Source organism: Gopherus flavomarginatus, chromosome 8 (genome assembly GCF_025201925.1).
Source record: "Gopherus flavomarginatus isolate rGopFla2 chromosome 8, rGopFla2.mat.asm, whole genome shotgun sequence".
Lineage (NCBI taxonomy): Eukaryota > Metazoa > Chordata > Testudines > Testudinidae > Gopherus > Gopherus flavomarginatus.
In genome coordinates, this window is record NC_066624.1 from 69,188,505 (window position 1) to 69,198,193 (window position 9,689).

Here is a 9,689-nt window from a genome sequence, read left to right on the forward strand (position 1 = left end):
TAAGAAGAACAATTTTTCTCTCTCCTCCTTGTAACAACCTTTTATGTGCTTGAAAAATATTATCATGTCCCCTCTCAGTCTTCTTTTTTCCAGACTAAACAAGCCAATTTTTTTCAATCTTCCCTCACTGAGGGCACATGTAAGTCCCGGGAAAAATATTTCCATCGGTAACAATCAAAATGTACAGCTCAGACATGGTAAGAAAAATGCTGTTTGAGAACATATTAGAGGGTGATTCAGTGGCATATTATCACCTAGGGCGGCAAATTTTCAGGGGTTGCAAATTTGTAATAGTAGCATTTTTGTAATCAATATCAGTGACGCCATGATTCTACCAATCATAGCGCATATTAAAACCACCAGCGACGGCGCAACGCCATTTAGTAAACATACTCGCGAGAAATTCTAAACGTTAATAATATGACCGGAGAGAAGAAATTAAGCGGTTCTCAATTTTGGATCCATGTGTGATCCTGCGCTATAAGCGAAATCGCGCTATACAGATGCGCATTCAAGCAAGGGTCCGCTGGACTTCTAATTTTATTTATAATAAAACTTGTAAATGTTCAATTATTTTAATGATATTTAGATTCATTTTAGGTCAAATGAATTTGTAAAAAAACTAAAACACGTTCATATTAGGCCAGGAGCAGCAATTATTTCAGGGCCTGGGGCAGCAAAATCATTAATCCACCACTGGGTTGATTTAGAGATTTTTACTTTGTATATGTTGACATGTGATGGCGACAATGTTTGTAGCAAAGCTTTAACTTTTTGACTCTCAACAACTGTCATTAAATAATTGTTGTCTGACTCCCCCATAATTTCTTGCACTGTGAAAATGTAAATTGATAAAAATTGTGGAAAAATCTTTAAAATACATATTGATATCCATCAAAATTATGAAAACAAAATAAAAATCAAATTCTGCTAAGCGTGAGACAGGGGCTTGTTATACTCTCGCAGTTTTTTATCCTGGGGTTCACAATAGCTGTTATATATAAACCCAGCTCCTGAAATCTTGTGATTATGTAACAAGCTCATTTTTCATTCATAAAACAAAAAGCAGCTTCTGAGAGCTCTATTGTGGAGAAAAGCTTGAAAACATGACTCAAGTGAAAGAATATAAACTATAATTAAATAAATATATCTTATTTTAAATCTCATGGTTTTTTAAACCAATCTTTTGGTTTTTTAGACCCAACTTGCATTTTTTTGTTGCTTGGCGTTAGAAATACTGAGGGGGTGTCAGGTTTGGGAAGAACTGGACTGCAATAGGAAGTAGCAGAGTCTGAGATGGCTTTTATAGTGCTTACAGGTCCAAATCAGGGACCATGGCAGTGAATAGGCAAGTAAAATAGTCCCTGCCTGGCCCCAGAGAACTCACAATGTAGGACTGACAAATGCAATAAATGGATAAACAGAGACATGAGTGTAGGGTGATGGGCAAAGTAGTGGTAAAAGATTAATGTTATTTGCATATATTAGTAGTTTAATCATAGGAATCACAAGTGGTCACCGGCCAAATAAAAGTAACCTCATCAAGTGTAGGGATAGAGGCAGAAAAGCAGTCCACTTGCAGATTGTGGGAATGAATTAAGATTTGTTTCCTTTTTTGAATTTGCATCTTGTTTAACTGGATGGGGATTTTATCTGCTAAGATGAATACTAGACAGTGACCTGAAGCAACCTCCTTAACCTTGCTGTGTGATTCTCCTTTGTGTGTTCATATATTGCATTTTGTTTTAAATCTGTATTTTATCTCCTTCTAATCTGCACTAGTGGTCAGGGGTCATCCTCAGAATTTGCTTGAATTAAGCAAGGAGCAGGTTCCAGGCCACATATTTCTGTTGTAAAAACATTTATTGCAATACTTTTAGAAGTGAAAGCAACATTGTAGCTAGTACTGTTCATTTATATACCTTCCCACCCCCTCATTCAACAATACAGCTAATTTGGTAAAAAGAATAAAAGAGAATTGAGTTTCATAATGTGAAGAGTCTTGCACAGCTCATATTTCCTCTTGTTCATGATGTGGTTCCCCCATCCCCAATAACATTTGGAAGCCTTTCCAGGGTCTTACCAGAATTCACTAACTTATTTTCCAGCCTTAATATTTTTCTTTTATAACCTTTACTGTCATGTCTGCGATCTACCAAACATTTTGGTTAGGAAGTTTCTTTCTAATCTCGAGTATGTTCTTTGCCCTCCTATAAGGCATGAAAAACCTTTTAAAATTGTAGTTCTTAATTTGATATGGTCAGCAGAGCTACCCTTGCTAGATGATTGGACTCTTCCCTTGATTCTGTTGTCAGAACATTATGCCAAAGTCTTGTTTGGACAGTCCCAGAACATGTTTAATTATTAGAGAGACAAGGTGAGTGAGGTAATAACTTTTATTGGACTAAATTCTGTTGTGGGACGGGACAAGCTTTTGAGCTTTATCCAGTAAAAGATATTAGCTCACCCATCTTATCTCATCTCCTGGGACCAACACAGCTACAACAACACTGTAAACAGTGCTTAATTATTCAATTATTAGCATTTGTAAATGTCTCCATTGCAAATGTCTTCATAACTTAATTCTAGAAATGTCAAACAAGCACTTTTCATAAACATTTTTACATAATTGAAAGTACAAGAGCAAAGTACAAGAGCAAATCAGCCATCAGATCTGGCAGTCTTGTTGTCACTGAAAAGCTAGAGAGCTTGGAGAGTGAGCTACCTTGTCACTTTTGGAGATGGCTTTCATAGCAACATTGCATCATAATAGCAAGGCAGGGAAGGGATGATGTGAAGGGGAATCTTCAAGAAGGGTTAGAACAAGAGTCAAAAACCACTCCTTTGATTTTAAATGTAATTGACTAGAGTGGCATCTGTTGAACTTACAGACATTTGAATTTCTGCAGCCTTTCCAATGATTGAGAATATTTAATACTTATCATGGATTAAACTTTATCTACTATCTCTTAAATAAAACCTCATTAGAACTCTGCGGATGAAAAATTAAATATTTGCAAGGCAGGAAACTCTGGCTTTCTTTCCCAACCTACTGTAAACTATAGGAGACCTCTGTATTTCCAGTAAGGGCTATAGACCCCTACTATCTCCTTCCACATTACATATTCATCTGTGACCAACCATCTGACTCCTAAACACTGCTTGGAGACAAGACACTCCTCTTACTTACTCATTCTTCATGAGTTACAAATAACAGCAACCCATTCTTAGGATAGCTCTAACCCCACCACTACTTTTTCTCTGTAATGGTCCAAAGAGCTAAACATCTTTCATCTGATACCTCACATACCTCGCCACTCAGAGAACTGAATCTGTTTCATCCACCTTATATCTATCCACCCTGCTAATGTGACTGATACTACATCCTCCAGATTCAAACCAGACATGCACTTTTTCTCTACTCAGTCTACAAATATTGTTTGGAGCTGATGGTATCACATCCATCCAACATGTAGTACTAATACTTATAGTCACTGAGGTGAAAAGGTTCTTAAAACTGTACTTACATCCCTATTAGGAGAAGGCTGGATGTGGATATGGGGTTAGAGTTCAGGTTGTTTGTGGAACCTAAACTCAGAATTTCCTGACTTTCGAACATCTTGTGTTTTGAATTACTGCATTCTAATGAAGGTGGATATATGTCCAACTTTGACTAGACTTAAAAATGTTGGGTAGCGCATTATATAAAGTTTTAATCTTATGATCCTGGATCCATAGCTATGTAGCCTACAAAACCCATTAATCTGGGGTATTGGTCTGTTTGGTGTAAAGTCTGTTTGATCTTGTTGCATCTATTAAGCTTATAATTCGTTGCAAATTTTCTTAATGGATCATTAAATATATTTATTTTAATAGATTACAAAATTTACAAGTGTTTGGAAGAAAAATGTTCCCTTCTGAAATGTAGGGCTGAGACTTTTTAGTGTAATAGAAATATTTTAAAAACAGAATGAGCCTGATACTGTTTTCCTTGTTCAACCAAACTCCCAATGAGTGAATGGGATTTGAGTACATAATTATGGGCCAGAACCTGAATTTTTTATCTATAAGACAGTGTGAATCTACAGTGCACTGGCTTGCTGAACAGTAACATAACAATTCTTCCTTGGAAAATTATTATTGGGGAGTAGGGGGTGTCAAACCCACCCCCTGTTAAGCATATGATTAATTATGCTGTTAAACAATAATAGAATACCATTTATTTAAATATTTTTGGATGTTTTCTACATTTTTAAATATATTGATTTCAGTTACAACACAGAATACAATGTTACAAATATTTGCACTTAAAAAAACAAAAAATAGTATTTTTCAATTCACCTAATATAAGTACTGTAGTGCAATCTCTTTATCATGAAAGTTGGACTTACAAATGTAGAATTATGTACAAAAAAGGCATTCAAAAATAAAACAATGTAAAACTTTAGAACTTACAAGTCCACTCAGTCCTACTTCTTAATCAGCCAATCACTCAGACAAAGAAGGTTGGTTACAATTTGCAGAAGATAATGCTGCCTGCTTCTTGTTTACAATGTCACCTGAAAGTGAGAACAGGTGTTCACACATGGCACTGTTGTAGTAGGCATTTCAAGATACTTATGTGCCAGATGCGCTAAAGATTCACATATCCCTTCATGCTTCAACCACCATTCCAGAGGACTTCATCAGCTTCCATGCTGATGATGGGTTCCACTTGATAATGATCCAAAGTGTAAGTACTGTAGTGCAATCTATTTATCAGGAAAGCTGAAGTTACAAATGTAGAATTATGTACAAAAAAAACCTGCACTCAAAAATAAAACAGTGTAAAACTTACAGCCTACAAGTCCATTCAGTCCTACTTTTTGTTCAGCTAATCACTCAGACAAACAAGTTTATTTACATTTGCAGGAGATAATGCAGCCTGCTTCTTGTTTACAATGTCACCTGAAAGTGAGAACAGACGTTTGCATGGCACTGTTGTAGCTGGTGTCACAAGATATTGTGATAAACCCAGGCCAGTTGGGTACAGCAGAATAGCAGAAGGGAGATATACTGGCCACTGGATTAACAGTTTTCTGTTCCCTGACTGACCAGAGCAGGGGCTGTTCAGGCTAATGAGAACACCTGACTCTAATTAACCTGCAAAGAGTCAAGTGAGGCCATTAAGCTAATGTGACCACCTGACTCTAATTAAGGCCCTGCTGATACTATAAAAAGGGCTCACTCCAGTCAGGCAGAGAGCCAGGGAGCCAGAGGAGAGGAAGTGTGGCTGAAGGGCTGGTTAATGCAGACACCTCAAACCATTGGTAAGGGAGTCCTAAGGTAAGGGTGAAGAAGGGAGAAGCAGGAGAGCTGTGGGGAACTGGCCCAGGGAAATGTAGCAACTCTGGCAGTGAAAGGTTGGCAGCCAACAGCTGCTACCATTAGGGTCCCTGTGCCAGAACCTGGAGTAGAGGGCGGGCCCAGGTTCCCCCAAACCCACCACTACAGGAACATCTCCTGGGAGGGGAAGTCAGGCCCCTGTCAGGCCAGGAGGCTAAACTGTTCTGAAATAAGCCCCCAGGGAGAACAGAGACTGTGAGAGTTCTCTCACCAACCTCCTTGCTTGCCTATAATGGAAAGGGCTCAGTAGACTATAACCCTGGCCCTAGAGAGAGAAGGGCTACGTGGAGGGTCACAGTGAGCCACTGAGGCTAGCATAAACCGCCTAGAAGTGCAGGACCCACAGGGACAAGGTCAGAGCTCTGCCACAATTTTTACGTTCCAGATATGCTAAAGGTTCATATGTCCCTTCATGTTTCAACCACCATTCCAGAGGACATGCGTCCATGCTGATGACGGGTTCTGCTCGATAACAGTCCAAAGCAATGCAGACTGATGCATGTTCATTTTCATCATCTGAGTCAGATGCCACCAGCAGAAGGTTGATTTTCTTTTTTGGTGGTTTGGGTTCTGTAGTTTCCGCATCAGAGTGTTGCTTTTTTAAGACTTCTGAAAGCATGCTCCACGTCCAGTGGCTGATTAACAAATTTGGTGCCCCTAGGCCCTCAGAAAACTGCCACCCTCCTCCCCCCATGACAGCTCACCTCTGTTCCCCTGTAGTAAGCCTGGGAGGGAAGGGGCAGAAGGGGAGTTGCAGCATGCTCGGGGGACGGCAGCAGAGGTGAGCTGGGGCAGGCAGCAGTTCCCAGCCCCCCCAGGTTACTCCCCGCGCCCGTGGGCCCCAGCTCACCTCTGCTCTGCCTTCTCCAAGCACATCGCTACTCGCTTCTCCCTCCCTCCCAGCCAGTGGTTTCCCCAGGAATTGAAATTAGGGGGGGTGTTCGAATTTACAGGGGAGGTGTCAGGACCAATGAGATAAATAAAAGAAATATGAATAAAGTAAATGTTTTGTTAGAATTATGCAAATTTAACATAAAAATAATGCAAGTTACACCAAAACACATAACAGGTCTAGATTTCTAAAGAAATATACATTTTTTAAAAAGTATTTAATTTAACATAAGAAAATTCAACTTACACCAAAACACATAACAGATCTAGATTTCTAAAAAAAAAAAAAAAAAAAATTTTAAAAAATGTATTTAATTTAAATTGACTTTTGAAAAGTAAGCCATCATGGGATAAGAGGGCAGTCCTCTCATGGATCAGTAACTGATTAAAAGATGGGAAACAAAGGGTAGGAATAAATTATCAGTTTTCAGAATGGAGAGTGATAAATAGTGGTATCCTTGAGGGGTCAGTACTGGGACCAGTACTGTTCGACATACTCATCTGGAAAAATGGGTAAACAGAGAGGTGGCAAAATTTGCAAATGATACAGAACTATTCAAGATAGTTAAGTCCCAGGCAGACTGCGAAGAGCTACAAAGGGAATCTCACAAAACTGTGTGACTGGGCAACAAAATGGCAAATGAAATTCAATGTTGATAAATGCAAAGTAATGCACATTGGAAAGCAATCTCAACTATACATACAAAATGATGGCTTCTGAATTAGCTGTTGACACTCAAGAAAGAGATCTTGGAGTCATTGTGGATAGTTCTCTGAGAACATCCACTCAATGTGCAGCAGTAGTCACAAAAGCAAACAATGTTGGGAATCATAAGAAAGGAATAGATAATAAGACAGAAAATATATTGCCTCTATATAAATCCATGGTACGCGCACACCTTGAATAGTGTGTGCAGATCTGGTCACCCATCCTAAAAATATATATATTGGAATTGAAAAGGTACAGAGATGGGCAACTAAAATAATCAGGGGTATGAAACAGGAGGAGAGATTAAAATGACTGGGAATTTTCAGCTTAGAAAAGAGATGACTAATGGGGATATGATAGAGTCTACAAAATCTTGACTGGTGCGAAGAAAGTGAATAAGGAAATTTTATTTAATCCTTCACATAACACAAGAACTAGGGGTCACCCAATGAAATTAATAGGCAGCAGGTTTTAAAAAAACAAAAGGAAATACTCTTCACACAATATAAAGTCAACCCAGGGAACTGTTTGCAAGGGGATGCTGTGAAGACCAAAACTATAACAGGATTGTAAAAAGAACTAGATAAATTCCTGGAGAACAGGTCCATCTGTGGCTATTAGACAGGATGGGGAGGGATGCAACACCATGCTTTGAGTGTCCCTAGCCTGTTTGCCAGAAGCTGGGAATGGGCAACAGGGGATGGATCACTTGATTACCTGTTCTGTTCATTCCCTCTGAAGCACCTGGCATTGACCACTGTCAGAAGACATGATACTGGGCTATATGGACCATTGGTCTGACCCAGTATGACCATTCTTAAGTAAAAATTAATTATAATAATAAAAATGTTTAGTACAAAAATCCCCAACATAATGACCTTCCAAGATAGCAACAACGTGAGATAACAACCTTGGCAAATAATGCATTTTAAAAATCTTGGCCTACTAGGAAATATTTATATAAGTTTCCATTCCTAGTCACAAATCTAGCATTCTGAAGCAAAGTGACTAAAATATAGTCCAACAAACAAATGTTTATTTAACATGCCCCTCACTTTTCCATCCACTGCACTCCACTCACCGGCGTTGTCCCTGGTCAGTGGAGACTTAGAGTTCAGAGGTGCTTTCACGTGAGTACACCTTCCAGGTGGGGAACAAGAAGGCACCTTGCTTGTTCCTCCAGCTGATCACTGTTCGCTCTGGCCATGTCTGTTCGTTGCGCCACCGTTCACTCCACCACTCTGTTGCCAATGGCCCTGCACAGTCACCTTCTGCTGCCACCTGCCACTGTGACCTCTGTGAGTTGGTCTCTTGAGGTTTCACCAGCTCTCAGTGATTTCAGCTGAGCTCTCAGTGTGAGAAACTCGCTTCCTGCTAGTGCAGTCTGGGCTGTCTTTTACACAAAAACACTCTGCCCACAGGAACACTGTCCCCATAACAGGACTAAGCACTTAGACCTGATTGTCAGTGATTTCAGCTGCAGTGGTCACTTAACAGAACAAAAGACTCTCTATGGAGCCTAATCAGCTCTGTCTTTAAACTGTGGAGAGGGACATGTCCCCACCCTCTCTCTTGATGTCTTCAAATCACCACAGGCTAAGTACAGTTCTACTGCCCTTTACTCATACAATAAGAACAACATTTCATCCCCCATTCCCCCCACATTCAAGTGGTTTGTAACCCAACCCCAGCCAAAATCTATCACTTGGACAACACAGATCTGTTTGCTGAATATCTAGGTAGATTAGGTGTGAATGTAAATATAATCTGTCCCTGAAGCCTTTCCCCACAGCCCCAGCTCATCACTAGCTGTCAGGGAGAGCTCATTTAGACTTTGCTTACAAATCATTATTTGAAATTATTAGGTTGGCCAACATCACCGAAATAAATGCACTGACATCATAAAAACAACAGCTGTACAAGGAAGCAAGGAAGCTAGTCTATGTTCATACTTTTCAAATCTATTATACTTTTTCAGATACACATATTTTATCAGACACTGTATAAGCTTTTAAAGTGTGTATTAATGTTTCAGTTTAAATTCAGATTTCCAAACAGTCACTAAACTGGTATGTAACTAGCTCACAAAACTGGGGCAGTGTGTTGGGGAAATTCAGGGGGGGTGTACACCCCCCCTGGGAGGGGTGTAGGGAAATCATTGCTCCCAGCGCTATCGCGCGCAAGCCTGGGAGGGAGGGGGGAGAAGGGAAGCATGGTGTGCCTGGGGGAGGAGGCAGGCCAGGGATTTGGGGAAGGGGCGGAGTTGGGGAGGGGTCACAAGCAAATTTGCCACCCCTGCAAATTTGCCGCCCTTGGCCTTGTTGGCGTAGGCAATAATACGCAGCTGTCCACACATTGTCCCTTTCAGATTTTGGAAGGCACTTCAGGGTATGTCTAGACTACCCGCTGTATCGACGAGTAGCCATTGATTTCTCGGGGATCGATATATCGCGTCTCATCTAGACGCGATATATCGATCCCCGAAAGTGCTCCCGTCGACTCCAGAATTCCACCAGCGTGAACGGCAGTAGCGGTGTCGACGGGGGAGCCTCGGACATCAATCCCACGCCGTGAGGACAAGAGGTAAATCGATCTAAGATACTTCGACTTCAGCTATGCTATTCACGTAGCTGAAGCTGCGTATCTTAGATCGATCCCCCACCCACCCCCAGTGTAGACCAGCCCTCAGATTCTTAAACCTTGG